This window comes from Hippopotamus amphibius, chromosome 11 (assembly GCF_030028045.1).
Source record: "Hippopotamus amphibius kiboko isolate mHipAmp2 chromosome 11, mHipAmp2.hap2, whole genome shotgun sequence".
NCBI lineage: Eukaryota > Metazoa > Chordata > Mammalia > Artiodactyla > Hippopotamidae > Hippopotamus > Hippopotamus amphibius.
The window spans coordinates 21,234,418-21,252,660 of record NC_080196.1 but is presented as its reverse complement, the minus strand read 5'-3'; the positions used below and the strand labels follow the sequence as shown (position 1 = coordinate 21,252,660).

The following is an 18,243-nucleotide window of genomic DNA, read 5'->3' as shown; positions in this document are numbered from 1 at the left end:
ACATTCCTCACCTTTGTTCATGCAAGATTTTTCATAAATTGGTTTTCTATAACCTCATATTCTTCTATGAGAACCTACTATGTAGTCTGTCTCAGCAGGTTTATAAGATGGGAGATATAACAAAGATGTGGTCATCCATCGAGCTTAAGGAGGGCCGCAAACTTGATTTTTACCCTAGCCTGTCTTCCTGTGCAGTGTTTCCTTGAGCCTTAGTTGTTATAAACTGCAAAAAGTAATGAAATGCTTCAAGCAGGGACTTTATTAGAATTCTTGCAACTGAGGAATATATTCACGACAACAAAACTCGCAAGAGATAGTCATCAAACTAGAATTCACTATATTCATTGTAATGAGAAGTATGCCTGGCCTGACTGATCGATTTATTGGTCATAAATTGTGTTAGTGAGTCAAGAAAGTAAATGAAGTAGCCTGATTCCTAAGGAATATTTCCATACATCTTTAACAGCAGAGTAACTTCTCACTCTTCATTCTTGGTACAAATTGTATCTGAAACAGTCACATTTGCAATCCAGCATTAATTAATTGTCTCCCTGGAGGGTTTTGAGGTAGAGCTCATCAACAATCCTCACATCTCACTTTTCCTTTGCTCAGATTCTAGCATTCTATCTCACCTCCCATGCACATATCTGTCATTAAATTGTTGGAATTTCACTTTGATATCATTTTACATTTGACTGCATGATTTCTTAATATCTAAGGAGCATTAGAGATTTGGAAGTGCTTTCAAAGAACCTCATCCATTTATTCCTGCTCCTATTACAACCAGGTTCTGTTTCTGTACCCTTTCTTCAGCTTCTGGGAAAGAACCCCATGGAAGGCTTATCAAACTGAACTCCCAGACGAGAGCCCCAAAAGAAGCACTTACATATTGGAGACGTTGTCACACCAAGGGCTCTCAAATGTGTTGATTTAGAATTTCAATATCTGTGTGGACGAAAAAGACTACAGACTTAGAATTTTAAAACAATATTTTGTCATTTATAAAACTGTGCTGCAGAAAGAAAGGAAGAGGGGCAAGAAGGAGACCTGCAAGCTTAACCAAGCAGATGAGTCCAACCTCTCGTTCAGTGATCCCAGATCTTCCTGTCCCTCTCCATGTGATGAAGGTAGGAGTTAGAACTCAGATACCAAGACCATGGTACCTTGGCAACACAACACAAAACAAAATACCAGAAAATGGGTGATCTGAGGTCACCAAGGGGTGACTTCACTACCACAAAGAGGCAAATGCCATTTCGGTCACTGTGCAATCACAGACAAGTCAGTGAAACTCATTGTACCAGTTTCCTTATCTGCAAAACAGGGGTGAAAAATCAGCCCAATTTCATCAAAAAGTTGTTTGGATCAAATAAGACAATATATGTATCAGGGAAATAATTAAGCGTCATGCAATAAGGGAAGAGAATTATATAGAAAGTATTGCAAAATTGCAGTTATAAATCAGTCGTCTCATGGTAGAGCCAATAATTTTACGTGACCCAATTAGCCAGAAAAGGGAAATTATTTCATCATCAAGTAAGCATCTATGATTATAGAATAAGCACTATGCTAGTATGAAGGCTACACAGTGAAAAAAAGCCTGTGAAAGTTCCTACTCTTGTGGCACTTTGAGGGGAAGGGTAAGCTAGGCAATAAAAAATAAATTAATAAAATTCTTAATATATCAGCTCCTTAATAAGTGATCTGGATAAAAATAAATCAGGGAAGGGGATAGGAAGTTGGGGATTGCAATTTTAAGGAGGGTATGCAGACAAGGCCTTGTGGAGGAGTCATTGGCATAAACTGCTGAGTCACTACCTGGCAGGATCTGTTACAGGCAAAAGGAACAAGTACCCAAGTCAGGTCTCTGCTTGCGTGTTCTGGAAACTGCAAGAGGCTTTTATACTAGGAGCAAAGGGAGCCATGGGGTGAGAAGTTTTGAGCTCGTGTCTTTTTCTCTTAGTCCAACTTAGTTTCTGCATAGAACCTTGACAACCTGCAGGTTTTCTAAATAGCTGCTGAAAAAAATGCCCTGCAAAGCAAGAGAAGGTGGCCCTACCTCTGCTAGGATCTAGATCCAGGAAAGCAAACAATTTATTGTAAAACTGTTCCTAAAGAGGTGTCAACTACAATTGGCACTCGCCATTGGCACTTGCCATCTTCCTCTACAAGAATTAAATCATATGCTTCTGCAGCTGCTGATTTTCAACACTGGAGTTCAGGGTGGAGAACTGAAATGAGGCACTCTGTTCTCTGGGAAAAACTGGCAGAACAGATCTTCCTATTGTTAGATATTTTCAGGAGCTGATTTTATGAGCCCAATTCTTGTATCCCCTCATATCTAGAAAAACACTAAAATCCTTCATGGTGACAACTGCTCCTTGTGAATAGCCGAAACCTGAAAAAAAAAAAAAAAAGTGCTCCATTGCGTGTACGCCCCTTTCACCAAAATTGCATATATCCTGACCTTCCCCCCCTACATCTTTGGAGCAGTTTCTCAGAGCTATCTGAAATGCTGTCTCCCAGGCTGCAGTCCTCATTTTGCCCCAAATAAAACTTAACTCACAACTCTCACGTTGTGCATTTTTTTAAGTCAACAGAGGTGAATTCTAACAAAGGAGTCTTATTCTCAGTCATACCCCAGCACCAAGTGGAGAGCCTGGAATGTACACTGAGTGAATGACACCCCAACAAATGACTTTTTACAGCTTAATATAATAACAGTACATAGCACTTAGATGGTGTCTTTAGAGGAGTTTTCTTATCTCTAATCATCTACTTAATGTTTTTTACTTTTCACATTTCATCCCATTTTCACAAGACCCCATGCAAGCCCAACAATTTTGTAAAAATCATAACTTTTGAAAATATATGTCAAACTCTTAAATAGGCCCATAAGAAGACATTGACATTCACTAAAGCATTACTTATATTGGCAAAAAAATTGGAGACAGTCCTATTGGGCAAAACTAAGAGAGTAGGTCAGGAAAATTCCTGTTTCTAAAGTTGTTCAGATTACTGTTACTGCAGAATGAGCAGCCCAAATTGGTGGCACAAAGTGTTTTATTATGTTCATGGATTCTGTGGTCAAGAATCAGGTCAGAGTACAGCAGGAATGGCTGTCTGCTCTAAGATGTCAGGGGCCCCAGGTGGAGGATCACAGACTTGTGATTTTTGGGACCGCTGCTGAGTGCTGGAATCATCTGGAAGCCTCTTCACTCACATGTCTGGCAATTGACACAACCTGTGGGTTGGGACTGTCTGCCAGAGCACTTTTACATGGTCTGGCCTCCTACCTGTGTGGTGGCCGGGAATGGTCAGACTTCTCATATATTCCAAAAGTGAGTTTCCCAGTTAACCAAAAGCTGTGACTTCCCATCTCAGAATAAAAGTCAAAATCCTAACAAGGTCCCATAGAGCATTGCTAGTTGTATATGAGGAGATGGTTAAGTGGGAGGGTTTAAAGGTGGAAGCAGGGATTTCACCCACAGGAAATGTCCTTGAAAACCTAGAAGAAAATGTCGTTTTACAAAAGTTGTGCAGTCCTAAGGATAATTCTCGGTATAGGACTGTCCTGAGCGTCGCTGGACTTCCAGTATCTCTGGCCATGACCTGTAAACGCCAGATGTGTCCCCAAGCCATTGAGACAACCAAAACACTCACGCATTTTCAAAATGCCCCTCCAGGGGGCGGCACGGTTTTGTTGGGGGGTGAAAAAAAAACCCAAGTTGTTTAAAATTTAGTGGTTGGGTTCTAGTGCCTCAAAGATGAATATTTGTCACAAGAGATAGCTTTTCAAATATCTTTTTTGTGGGCCCCATGGTGTAATGGTTAGCACTCTGGACTTTGAATCCAGCGATCCGAGTTCAAATCTCGGTGGGACCTCGCTGACTTTTCATTTTTCCCTTACAGCTCTGCAGTCTCTTCCCTTAAACCCAGCGTTTCCTCCTGTAATCCAACCCACCACACGTCCGTCATAATGACCAATAGTATCACTGTCAGTCTTCGGAAATCGGAGGCCCGCGGCTGCCGGAGCGAAGCTGTGTGCAGAAACCAGCATCGCAAGCTGCAACCGCCAGTCGTGTAACCTGCCCAGGACCGGGGGCGGAGGGACCGTCTCTCCGCCGCTCCCCCGGCTTTGGCTTTATTCCTAGAAAGGAATCTGTGTGCGCGAGGAAAACGACTTTCTGTTTTTAAAACAATGGCCACGTTAACCTTAAAACTGGAAAAGGAAGTCTAAACTGAGACGTGATGAATATCTGATTAGAAGCCGCTCTCCCTCGCGGCTTCGCTCTTCTCTGAGCGCTCTCAGAGGGTGGCCTCCGAGCCCACACAGGCACAGCACGATGGATTAGCAGGCCGGGGCCTTAACCACGTTCAGGCCACCTCGTCTCGTCATAGCGGCAAATTCCTTAGATTCTTTCTTAGACTTACGTTAGTAGTACCTCCGCACTTCGCTGAAGCTGATCTGTGTGGTACTGGTCTTCAAACTGCAGGTAACAACCCATGAGTGAGCAGCCCTTGCTGTCACCTTTGAGAGTCCTAATACAGGACAAGTTCTTTCCACTTTGCTTGGGGCCACTTTCCAAATGTTAAGGATTGCTGCCCTAATCTGCCTATGTCTCCAAACCTTATTTGTTACCGTTACTGTCACACACATACCTCCACGTTAGCTTCTAGTCACAAGCCACTATAAAAGTATTTCTGTGCTTCCATTTGTTTTCCCTCTCCACATTTTCTACCAGCAGAACTTGTTTGCCCTCATGTTATGAGGTCTGAATTCATTCCTCAAATATTAACTTAGACCTTTCAGCCCTTCTTACCCAGGTCTTCACTGGCTCCCTTTCTCTAGGTTTACATGCCCCTTCTGTGTTTCCTCAGCACCCAAATGTCCCCTTCTCCTGCCACCTCACATTTTAAGTGCTTGTTTAATAAGTCCTCCCTCCTGCTCTAGACAGCAAGGTCTCCTAGGGGAGAGACCAGTACTGTGACCTTGTTCACCTTTCGGTTCTCAGTCCCACAGTCCCTGGCTCCTGTTAGGAGTTCAAAAATACTTGCTAATGCAGGCAGTTCCCTGGGTCCTAGTGGTTAGGATTCCGGGCTTTCCCTGCTTGGGGAACTGAGATCCTACAAGATGCACAGCCAAAAAACCAAAACAAACAAAAAACAAGTTGCTGAGTGCACACAGTTTTCACCTAATCTGGTTTGATCATCCCAGAACCCAGGATAGTTCAAGTCCATGTTTAGTTCCAAAACTTTCTGCTCCACTTCTTCCTAGATTTCTTCTCACTTTTTTCCTTCAATGATCCCAAGTCTACAGTCATTCTAAGAGCAAGTCTTTGCTGAAGACTAGAGCAGAAACCTCCCTGAAGGTGAATGTCAACCATGACTCTGTCCTAATGAGGTCACAAGCAGTAGCTAAAGTTGAGGGAGGGGGTATGTAATTGGAGCACCGAATTTTGCACTTTTGAATGAGAATTTGAAAAGAAAGTCTCCTTTGACTACGTTCTTGCCCTGTCATCCTGAAGTCCGTATGTGCCTAATTTTGGTTACCTATTGCTTGTAGGGATGCCAGTGCCTGCCATGGGCCTAGCCTCTGGAAAGAACATTAATTACACATGTATCATTCAGTTGAAGATTTTTGAGCACTGCACAGAAAGCGAGGATTTAAGCTGAAGGTGCTCTTTTTCCCTTTCTGAGGGTGCAGGAAGGAGACCTTAGCCTCAGAACGTTGCACTTTATTCACCCCCTACTCTCATCACGGTTTGCCTGAGGGCGGTAGTCCGGGAGAGCTGTAGGATGTGGCCTTGGAGAAGCATAGATTTCTCTGCTAGACGGGGAGCCGCTGCTGCACAAGTCACAGACACCTTCGTGCACGTGGTGCACTTGTGTTAACATATTGGGAACTGTGCAGGGTCAAGGTCATTGGGACTATTCCTCCCTGTGAAGTTGGAAAATGTAAATGAACTGGTGTATTGGTCGCCGACTGGTTATGCCGAGGAAAAAGAAATCTATCGGGCTTTCCCCGCACACGTTTAAAAGCATCTCCTTTGTAAGGACATCTTTCTTGCATCCGCCAGGTTTTGACAATTTAGAAGCTCCAGTGGAGGATTTTTACCCTCTCTCCTGAGGGTTTCCTACCCACTCTATGCACGCAATGAACCGTCGTTGGCCATTCTCCACCTCTTCTAGGCTGAGGAAAACTCTCAACCCAGCTTTGCAGAAAAGAACCAATTTAAAGACTTTTCCAGTAAGAGCCGCCCTGAAAAAAAAAAAAATCCTGCTGCAAGGGAATCCTGCAAGAAGCCTGGTATTTACAGGAATAGTTACAGGGTTGTGGAGTTTTTTGTTGGTTTGTTTGGGGTATTTGATGGAGTTTTGTTCGGACGGGGTTGGGGCGGGTGCGCTTTTTCATCTGTGTCCACAAGAGGGCGCGCCGTCCTCGAGGCTCGCCACCAGCGCATCTTCGCTTAAAATCTGAAATCCTGGTAGGCAGCCCCAGCTTGCAAGTCGAGAAATTCAGTTTCAACTAGGCCAGTCTCATCCGACAGGCGTCGAATTCTGGGAAACTATTTGGAGCAAAACTGGACTCCCCTATACCACTAAAGAATTTGCTAGGCACTCACTCCTGAACTTGTGCTGGGTATCATCGCGCTCTGAGCCAGCGAAAAGCCAAGCCGAGGACTTTGTGAAGATACTGCATTAGGATGCGACTCAGAACATTTACCAAGACCCATCACAGAAACTTATTTGTTTTGTGAGTTTTCACAAAGTGTGGGCGCCTATGTTTGTGCGAGAAATAGATGCGGCAGGCGGGGCGGGGAATCGTCTTTGTGTCCATTTGGGAGTCTCCTCTGAGCATATTTTCCGTTGGTGAAAGGGGAGCAGGAGGACCGTGGGGCTGGACTCGGTCCTAGGAAGTCTCGAGAGAGCTTTTCCTTTCCGCTTCCCCCCACCGCCCCCCAACTCCGAGTTGTGCTCGCAGGGCTGCAGGAATCTTCCTCCAGCCGCGTCTTCCAAGCATGTTTATTTCAGTTTTCCTTAAACTCCACGTCTCCTCTGCGACGTTGGTAAATCTTTTCATAAAGCGTCCACAAAAGAGGCAGATACCACCCTAGAAAAAGATGATTTCTCTTGCATGCGATAGGATCTGATAAAGTAGTTTGAAAGACACCAGGTCTCTGTCTCAGGTTCTTCACCGGTAAAATGTCGATAACAGTTCCCATCTCACAGGGTGATTGTGAGCCTTGGGTGAACAGTATATACAAAACACTTGTCACAAAACCGAGCACTCCGTGGGAATGGCTGGGTGGAGGAAAAGATTCCTAACATTTGAAAGTCAATGTTTTCCATTAGATTCTGGCTAAAAGATGGGTGCAGGCATGTGACAAGTAAGCGTCCACGACTTAATCCTAGTGGAGGAAAAGCCAAATGTGCTTATACCTTTTAGATAACCAGATCAAGGGATTTAGGGAGGAAGAACTATATCATGAAAGAATTTAGCAATAAGTGGCAGACAGCAGGCCCCATGGTGTAATGGTTAGCACTCTGGACTCTGAATCCAGCGATCCGAGTTCAAATCTCGGTGGGACCTGAGAAACTCTTGTTTTATCTGGTTCCCCATCTTCTCTCTGCAAATTTCTAACAATCCTGCTATTTCTACAGAAGCCTTCCCATTACAGCCCCTAGAAATTTTCATCCGCAGACGCATGAGCTAACCGGGGGAAGAAGTCCCGTCCCTTTCACTATGTTCAACTACTGTTATACTTTTCATATACTAAATACTTCTCAAAAATACTTTGAGATACTTTTAATTGATCACATGCTACTAGTAAACTTGAAAACAACTTAAACTGGGGGGGGGGGCATATTCTTAAAATATAAAGACATTGGAAATACTAAATATCATATCTCATTTTTAATATATTTTTCTGTTTCAGAGTAGTATAATAATGTCACAGCATTTAAGCATAAAAAATGCAATATATGGGAATAAAATTCCATGGCAGCTATAGAATAGAAATGACTTTGAAAGAGAAAAAGAATTCATGAACATTTAGCGACTGTTAAGTAAAAGGGTACCAAGTATATTTTTAAAGGATGCTAGGGTATATCAAATTGCTCTTAGGTTCCAATGGAAAAGAAATCAGTGATGGATTGGACTCTTTTAATGTTCAAATTTTACCATATGCTGGCAATTACATTCTTTAGAATGATTTAAATTTATGAAGAAACACTTTAGAAGACCACTGGAAAGCAGTGTGTGAGAACATCAAAATATTATGGCAATTCATAAAGACTAAGGAATTAAGATAGCTGGAAGACACTGTCCTAGGTTAAAACAATGAAGTGGTAGACCAAAGCAGTCCCTTCACTATCATCTTATTCTCAGACCCATTTATTTCTAATTTTCAGGTGGATTTTTTTCTGTTGCGACTTTCCCATTTGTATACTTTTGATTTAAGATAGCTTATTATGATTTTGTAGGATTTCATCAAAACATATTTTTATTAAGATTTTGTTGCTCAAACATTTCTTATGTAATAGTTTCCAAGTAAATTTTTTCCTTCTGAGTTCTCTTAATTGTAACTACATGTTTTATTATTTTATATTTTGTATTTAAGTCACTAATGTATCTAGAACTTGATTTGTTACTGGTTGAGAGTAAATGTTCATTTTTGTTTTCTCCAATAGGCAAAGTTAGTTATAGCATCACAATTTATTTTAAAATCATCTTTGCTTACCTACTGAATTGAAATATCAACTTTGCCATTTAATAATTTGTACATATCCTTATATCCATTTTAAAATTTATTTATTTCCCTCTATGTATATACTTATGACAATGCTAGGATCCTCTGATTAGATTTTAATGTAATACTTTTTACTTCCCTGAGGCTATTTGACACTTTCAAGTGCAGGGAAATAAAAAGATAAAGAGGGGGAGGTTGGAAATTTAAATAATGTTTCATTTTGTAATTTCAAGCTTCCGGTAAAGAACTGAGAACAAATTGAGATGGGCATACATAGGGGTCAGTTAACCTGGAGCAAAGAAATCCCAGGAGTTGGGTTTCAGCCCTTTGGATCTCTATCTAGTTATCTTACTCGTAGTAAAGATGTTGGTGTCATTAAACACAGTCCTTTCTTTGGTGAACCCTGCAGGTTTTGAAGAGATCCAGAAAATAACAATCATAGGTCATCAAAGGGTTTCAACATTTCTGTGAGATAATTGGGATGTGATAAAGTTCATAGTTTACACAAGTAAAGCCAAGGGTCCAATCTCTGAGGGACATCTTTTGATTTTTACGATCCACACCTCAAGGACAGTCTGTGACTCGTATTTTTTCCTCTCTTCCACTATTCCCTGTTCCTTCTCTATTCCTCCCACCAGCTCTGTTTGGGTTTTGTTTGTTTTCTTTATTTTCTTTCTTTCCTACTTGCAAAGTATTGTAACTGCTCTTTTTGAGATAAATTGAAGGACTGCATTTAAGGTTTGGAACTGCCAGAAGCACTTTAATAACATCAGGCTTGTTTGTAACTGGTTGCAGCAAAAGACCTACAGATTGAATGGCAGTTTCAAATCCTGAAATCACACTGAGGCTTTTATATCATATGTGTGAATCAAAGAATTTATGTGGAGAAAAGTCAGAAAGTTTATTCTAAGCTGGATTCATCTGAAGTGGAGGCTCAGGAATGAAACACCTGGAGAATGGTGAGAAAATTCAGCACAAATCCTTGCTTACTGCAGGTGAGCTCTCAAAATGCTCCATTCATTTCCACAAAATTTCACTGACTCCTTCAAAGTATAGGGCACTGCACCGGAAGATGGGGCCTCTACAACTAACAGCTAAACATATACAATTAAGTACAAAGCAAACAAACAAACAGATGTGGATCTTTTTCTCCAGACCACTGGCCAAGAATGCAGTGAACTGGGTTATTTTTCTCCAAAACTAATTGTCTCCACCATGCCAACAGTTTCCCATTTCCCCCTCTTTTTGTTGGCTTCGCAGCCACTTCTGTTTTAATCATGGTCAAATATGTGTCTTTAGAAAGCAGGTAGGCTTGGGATCAATGAAGAAGGAGAAGAAATTTGGGAACAAACAGGACAGACTTGGGACAAAGGGGAAACTGAGCCATCCAGGATTCTGGTGAAGATCAAAAGAGGGTAAATTATAGGTCATGTTCCCAGCAAGTGTTTCTCATATTCAACTCTCATCCTGACCTAGGCACTGTGCTGGGGGACTCTGAGGAGAACAGGGCCTCAGGATTGCACTGGGGAGCTGTGCTAGAGGGCAGGAGGGAGATATTATTAAACAAGCAATTAAAATACATGATGGTATGACGAGGGCTGTTTGGATGCTAAGGAAACATACATTGGAGCAGCTAAGCCGAGATAAAGGAAGCCAGAGAAGCCTCAGTAAGAAGCCCTGTAAAGCCTACGCTGGGATCTGAGGAACGAGAAGAGAATCAAGGCCGGTGAGGTGAGAGCATATACAGGAAGACTAAAGACTGTCACCCCGGCTCATGACTGAAAGACAAGTGTCAAGACCGAGGAGGGAGGTTCTGGGCAGCAGCGTCGAAGTGTTAAGGGCTCCTCAAGGCGCGCCCTCCTCATTTACCTGCCTGCGCTCGATGTTCCATGGTAAGCAAGAGTCCTCCCTTTTCTCCATTAATTAAATATCTATCATTGATCTGGACTCATGGAATCCTTTTTCCCAATTACACTGGTACTCAGATTAGCCATATTTAGCTCAGTAGAGCCCTTTCGTGCTGGCTTCTGAGGTCTTGAAGATACCACTGTCATCTGAGCACATTCTTACCTTCTGACATAACCAGGCGTTGTTCCAGGCTTGACTCCCATCTACCCCGCGCCAGCCCCGAAGTCAGCCATTTCTCACAGATGCCCTGGTTTCTTTCAGTGAGGGCTAGTACTGGAGCCCCTCCTGGGGACTTGTTCTAGTTACTTCTATGTCTGCTTCTTGGTCCTTGTAATGGAAAGGCCTGGGAAATGTATGTACATGTATATACACTTGTGCGTACATACACACGCATATGCATATATGTGTGCATATACATGGCCTAAATACATACATACACATACTTAAAAAATCATGAGCTCACACTGCTACCTCCAACTCCAGTCCAGCTCTGCAGGATTCTTTCTGGCATCTCCTCATTCCATATCTGTAAATGCCCCTTCTTCCACACTGAGACCTGTAGCTCCAACAATATCAGTGTATTTACTCGCTTTCTAAACACCCACTGTCTAAAGAATTGCTTTGCTGGCCGCTACTGAAAAATATCTACTAAAAAGTGTTGAAGATTTATTTGCATTTCTCCCCCACGTGACCAAGAGTAAAGGTACACTGTCAACGGCCGTGTTCACAAATGACGTTCTTTACCCTTCCACGTAGTTATGATAATAGAATAGAACTGAGTTCATTTGTTTTCAGTTTTGGATTTTTTTCCCTTCCACTTCCTATCCTTGTTGATTTAATATCAATATTTTGAAAATGTAGAGGATTCACATGCTTTCAACAGGTAAATGTGTACAAAAAGGGGTACTCAGAGAAATGTTCTCCACATATCCCTTATGCTCTATTTACTATTACTACCTTTTTAGATAACCAGCTTCACTGTTCACTGGTTTATCTTTGCAGTTTTCTTTTCAAAGGGGAAAAACATGTATGTTTTCCTAACTCCACCCCACCCCCAAAAAGATAGCATACTATTATTCTGATCTGCACCTTCTCCCCCCTCCCCCCCACTTAACAATATCTCCTGGAAATCACTCCATATCTTTTTTGTAGCTGCATAGCATTTCTCCTCTGAGTCCATATGTCACAGTTTATTCAACCAATCTCCTACGCCTGGACACTTAGTTAGTTAAAAAGCTTTTAGGGGGGTAAGCAAGCAAAATAAATTGAAGATGGTTGGTCTTGCCAAATAAGAATATATTCACCAGCAAAGTAAAGGAACAAAACAGGTCCACCTCATGCAAATTTTTATTAATGTTTTTTCTTTTGATATTTTGCTGTGAATTCTCATTGTTTAAAAGAGCTTACAGTTTCTTGTGTTATATAGGCACTCATTTAAAAGTATTTTAATTAGAAATTTTCTTTTAATATCTTTTGCAAATACATCAGTAAAACTATTTTTCTTCTGAGTTTGTCCATGGAATTCTGACGCACAAAATTTACAAAAATGTTTAAAAGTGTATTCTAATGATTTTTACCATTTCACATGTAACTTCTTTGCTTCTTGATTTTCTCATAAGAGTCCCATGAATCTAGTTTATGTAAGTATGAATGGTGAGAGGGTATAAAAGGTGTTTTTCCAATTATTGTAACATAAATTGCTTCAGAGAAGAATATCACAGCACGTTACTATTAACTTGAACTTAATAAATCGTGCATAGGAAAGAACAAAAGAGTGAAAGGAGCCTGAAACTGGCACTCACGTAAAAGGCAATATAGGTTTACAGTAACCAATGGTCTCAGGCAAAAGTAAGTAACATTTTTTCTTTGAGTGTAAGAAAATGTGCAAGAAAATAAAAAAATTATATTCCACCTCAGTGTATATTCTCTGGAAGATAGAAGGTTAATTTGTTGGAAAGAAACATGAGATTTGTCACCTCCTCTTCCTCTATTCTAAAGGTAAGATTTGCCTCTATCTTGAAATTAGTGAAAAGGAAATTGTGCAACCATTTGGGGAGAAAGAAGGAAAGTATTAAACACATCCCCAGACAAATTTTATGAACTCAAACACACTTTCTCAGAGGCCATCTTTTCGAGATTCTGGAATGTAATTACGACAAAACTTCTAGCAGAGGATGGTTTCGATCCATCGACCTCTGGGTTATGGGCCCAGCACGCTCCCGCTGCGCCACTCTGCTCCGAATTCACAGGCTTTTGTCCTCTTCCTTCCGTATGAGAGAGCACCTACTTTGCCAGAATATATATTTTGCTTTTCTTCCCTCTCTTCATGGTCTCTCTAAGATTAATCCCCCCAAGAATCAAATAACCGCAGTAGCCCCCTCCAAATTGCGCTTTTCCAATCTGTCAAATGTTCGTCCAGCTCCGACATCTTTCCTTCAGGAGCTGCTCTGCGTTCCAAGGAGGAACTCCCAAGCAAGTCGAACAAAGCCCTCGGAAGTCCTTCCTTACGGATAACCCGAGAAGACATGAATTCAGACTTGAGAAGGAAGGATATTAACCAGCCTGCTCCGTTTCCCGTCCTCAAGACAATGTGCTTGAGGAAACTAGAAGCAGCAATTCCATGTATCGACTAACTAAATGCCATTTTCAGCTTCCCGGGTACTTGGTTTACCCTCTCAGGCCTCTGCCCTTGGCTTCGTGAAAAGGGGCTTCCCATCCCTTTGAGGTCACGTCTGTGGACAGTTTTCTCTCGCCCTCAGCGAATGCTGGCTCTCTCAGACCAGAGAGACCTCTGACCCCTTTCATCCTGTGTTCCGTATGCCAAGTCCCTTTCCCAACTTTCCTCTTGCTCTTTTCACCAACTTCCTTCTGTCTCTTCAGGGGTTTCTCTGTCTTCATTAAATACTTGTTTTTCCAGTCCCAGGACAGGAAAGGGGGTTGGTGGTTATTACTACTATAGGGGAGGAATAATTTTCCCTCTACCCTCATAAATTCTTGGCCAGGAACCCTGAAACAAAAGGCATATCAGCAAAAGAAAAACAAACAGAAATGTATTAACATGTATACCTCATGTATAGGTGGGAAACATCCAGAGGTAAAAAAAGTAGCTCCCAGAGGTGGCTTAGAAATCAGACTTAAACATCATCTTCAGCTAAAGACAAAAGAAAGAAAAGGGTAGGGGTGGCCAGATATGAGGAGGTGACCAGAAAATCACGGTAAACAAGAGTAAGATTTGTTACACAGATTTAAGTCAGGGTCTTCTCCATTGAAAGGGGCCTAACGTTGTCTCCAGGGATTAATCTTTGTCTTTCCTACTAGAGAGGGGAGGGGAGACAGCTTTGTAAATTTATGTCCTGCTATTCGGAAGATAGGAGGGGAAAGATTCTTTACAGGGCTTTCTCACTTAAGCCTTTGGTTGCTGCTTTTTTCTATGCATTGAGAGTAAGATCCTCATCCCTTCAGTGAATTTTCTGAGTCAAGACACCAAGATGAGATCAGTTAAGGGCCAACCTCTCTGCACCATGGACTGGAAACCCCAGGAGAGAATCTGAATGAAAACACTTCATGGGTGATTCCCAGTTGGCAGAATGTGGGCTGGGATCCCAGCAGCCAGGTGTGAAGCTGTGCAGAGGAGCCCTATTAAGTTTTCGTCACCTTAAGCATCCAGAAGCTGCATTACAACCAGGATACTGGTTCAGGTTTTGTTGCCTGATTTACCTGTTATTTGGGCTAACTAAACCTAGGGATGGGGCATTGTTATAAACAGAATTGTGTCCCCCAAAACTATATGCTGAAGCCCTAACCCCCAACTTGACTGTATTTAGAAATAGGCCCTCTAAAGAGGTAATGAAGATTAAATGAGGTCAGAAGGGTGGGACCCTAATCCAATAGGAGTGGTGTCATATAGGAGGAGGGAAAGACACCAGGAATGTGCACCCACAGAGAAAAGGCCACAGGGGGACACAGCGAGAAGGTGGCCATCTGCAGGTCAAGGAGAGAGGCCTCAAGAGAAACCAAACCTGAGACAACTTGATCTTGAACTTCCAACCTCCAGAACTATAAGAAAATAGATTTCTATTGGTTAAGCCACCCAGCCTGTGGTATTTTGTTACGGTGGCCCCAGCAAACTAATGCAGACATTTTATTGTGTGTATGGGTTTGATTTTCAGTCAACCTTAAAAGCCCCCCATGGTGTTCAAGCAGAGTGGCCAGGTGGTCTTCATATGAGAACACAGTGTTCACACAATCTCTTTAAAATATCAGTTTCTAGATGTACAGCTTCCAGTTTTACTCTTTCTCATATTTTACCTGAAGGTGGAAACACCTGCCACGTGTATCTCAGGTTCTTCTTTTTCACTTTCCCTTGTAACATTCACCTTTTCCAACTTTTTTTTAAATTAATTTTTATTGGACTATAGTTGCTTTACAATGTTGTATTAGTTTCCACTGTACAGCAAAATGAATCAGCCATATGTATACCTATATGCCCTCTTCTTTGGATTTCCTTCCCATTTAGGTCACCACAGTGCATTAAGCAGTGTTCCCTGTGCTCTACAGTATGTTCTCATCAGCCATCTATTTTATACATAGTATCAGTACTGTATATGTATCAATCCCAGTCTTCCAGTTCCTCCCACTCCCTCTTCCCCCTTGGTATCATACATTTGTTCTCTACATCTGTGTCTCTATTTCTGCTTTGCAAATAAGATCGTCTATACTATTTTTCTAGATTCCACATGTATGCATTAATATACAATATTTGTTTTTCTCTGTCTAACTTACTTCACCCTGTACAACACTCTCTAGGTCCATCTACATCTCTACAAATGACCCAATTTTGTTCCTTTTTGTGTCTGAGTAATAGTCCATTGTATATATGTACCATGTTTCCTTTATCCATTCATTCCTCTGTTGATGGACATTTAGGTTGCTTCCATGTCCTGACTATTGTAAATAGTACTGCTATGAATGTTGGGGTGCATGTGTTCTTCAACTTTTCAAAAGGAAACACCTCTAATCCTTTCAGAATGGTAATATAGTTAATTGCCCTGGAGTGTAAAAATCCTCTGGAATAGATTAAGATCCAGCAGAAATATTGTCTGAAAATCCCCTTTAAATCAATACACTGCACTCAGTCCCAGTTGCTTATTGTACATAAATTCTCAGGATATAAAACTTCCTTATTTCCTTCTAACAGAGCTGTTGTATCACTGAGTACAGAAGTTACATACATTGTCAATAATAGAGTATTGTATGTCCTTGAAAATTTATTTGAAGTCATAGAAGCAACATTATTATTAATTTTTGCCAAGATTTTTTTGGATACCATAAATCTGTATTGCTTTGAGGGAAGTATCTGTTCCAGTCTTCTCTCCTTGACTTGTATGTGGCAATCTTCTTTCTGTGTCTACACATTGTCTTCCCTCTGTGTCTGTATCCAAATTTCCTGTTCTTATAAGGACACCAGTCATATGGAATTCGGGCCCACCCTAATGACCTCACTTTAACTTAATCACCTCTATAATGACTATATTCAAGTATAGTCACATTCTGATACATTTGGGGGTTAGGATTTCAACAAATGAATTTGGCAGGGGACACAATTCTGCCTGTAACAAATGCATACATACTAAGGATTCGCTATTATTATATTATGCCCCTCTTTATTCCTGATAATTTTCCTCGCTCTGAAGTCTCCATTGTTTGAAATTAACATAACCTAATATAGTTACTCAAGTTTTCTTTTGAGTAGTGTTAGCATGATTTATCTTTTAATCTGTGTCTTTATATCTAAAGTTTGTTTCTCAGTGTATGGTTGAGTCATTTTTTAATCCACTCTGACAATTTCTGACTTTTTTAAAAATTGAGATGTAATTGACATATAACTATATTTATTTCAGGTGTATGATGTAGTGATTTGATAGATGTATTTATTGTGAAATGACCACCACAATAAATTTAGTTGACATCCATCCCCGCATCCAGATAGCAAACAGATGTGGAAAGGCGATATTCACGGCATTCCTATCTGTACTGAGGATGTTTGAACCAAGTGAACGTTATCTGCTTTAAAACGTGAAGAATTTAAGAAACACTATAAACACAGTAAACGGTGAGAGTAGTCTCTGAAATGGTAATGAAGCTAAGTTACTCATTCAAAAATAAATAATTAAAGGAAAAATTATAAACACACAATACGCGGAACTGGCGGGAGGAAGAAAACTGGTCTTCTGGAGTCCACACAGCGCAGAAGCGCCGCTTGACGCCTCTCGGGAAACACCTGGCAAAAGGCTACCAGCCTCCCAATTGGCGTCTAAGACTGGCCATGGATGAGAGGTCTAGTGTGACTTGGGAGTCTTGGGGAAAATCATCGAATCCAACGAAAATCAGATCTTTCTACCAAATGTCTTTCTCCAGAAATGGAATTTCTTTCTGCAGAAAATGGATCTGCCAGTAGCGACCTGAACCTGTGAATCCAGGATGCATGCATATCTCAGCAGGTCAGACCAATACCACTCGTGCTGGTTCCAGCACTTTGGGGGGCAGCCTTGATTAGCGCAAGGATGTCCTAAGAAACATGGAAGAAACGCTCTCACTGTAGCACCTCCTCCGTGGATTTTCTGGGCTAAATCCACAGAAGTGAAAGAACTAAAGTTCTTCCTTCAAGTCTATTAGTTCAGTTTTGATTTTCGGTGAGGACGCGTGCCTCTTTTTTTCTTTAGGCGCGGGTACAAAGCGGAAAAGGACATCTTTCCTATTTCCCCAAAACAACAAAAGAATGAGCTCAGGCACTCTCTTTCTCAAGCTTTTCCCGTGTAAGGGAGGTTTTGTTGTTGCTTTTTTGTTTTGTTGTTTTAAGTAACTTTCAACCATTTAGATGGTTTCTCGAGTTTATTGAAGACATGGGTGCGTTGAGATTGGTGTCTTACGGAAGTTGGAAATAGGAAGACTGAGGGAATAGTCTTCTTTACTGCAGTGAAACGTTAAGGGATGATGCTGGTTTCGCAGGATCTTAAATTGTATAAATGAAAAGTAATTATTTTTAAGTTACTGATTAGTTGATAAGAGCATCCTGAGATAATACCTCTATTGGTATTTAACACCCACATTGGTAGTTAATTAAAAACAAAACAAAACAAAACAAACAAACAAAAACTCCAGACAGTTTCTGTGTAAGCGTAGGTCCACATGTCCAAATAATGTTACAACTTAACCATTGTAGTAGAAAATCCTCTCTGCGGGTCAGCAGAGAATAAAGTCTCCAGTTCCCTGCCCAGCTCAAAGCAGAATTCTGTTCCTCCTTAGAAATCCTTGAGAAAACTCTGCAGAAAACCCACAGGTCGGGCTCTCGGGATTCCAAGGAAGCCAGTGTCACTCGTGTTTTGTGTTGCAGGCGGGGTTCTTTGCTGAGGGCGCTTCCTTAAGAGTTCTAACAGCCTGAGGACTCGGAACTAAAGAGAGAGAGGTCTCCTGGGGCTAAAGAAGCGGAGGAGGTTGGAATGGAGAACGAAGCAAGAAGGTTCCTGTGTTTGAAGATAAAGATTCCATGTGGTCAAACGGCGACTCAGAGGCAAAAACCTTC

At 41.4% G+C, this 18,243-nt stretch overlaps 3 non-coding genes across 3 annotated transcripts; 2 read left to right on the top strand and 1 right to left on the bottom strand.

The window, feature by feature from the left end:
- The first annotated feature begins 3,813 nt into the window (after window positions 1-3,813).
- On the top strand, window positions 3,814-3,885 carry TRNAQ-UUG (transfer RNA glutamine (anticodon UUG)). The gene has a single exon. It is a non-coding gene; the product is annotated as a tRNA-Gln (tRNA).
- A 3,637-nt stretch (window positions 3,886-7,522) lies between these two features.
- On the top strand, window positions 7,523-7,594 carry TRNAQ-CUG (transfer RNA glutamine (anticodon CUG)). The gene has a single exon. It is a non-coding gene; the product is annotated as a tRNA-Gln (tRNA).
- Window positions 7,595-12,826: 5,232 nt separating this feature from the next.
- Window positions 12,827-12,898, bottom strand: TRNAM-CAU (transfer RNA methionine (anticodon CAU)). Its single transcript has one exon. It is a non-coding gene; the product is annotated as a tRNA-Met (tRNA).
- Between the last annotated feature and the right edge of the window lie 5,345 nt (window positions 12,899-18,243).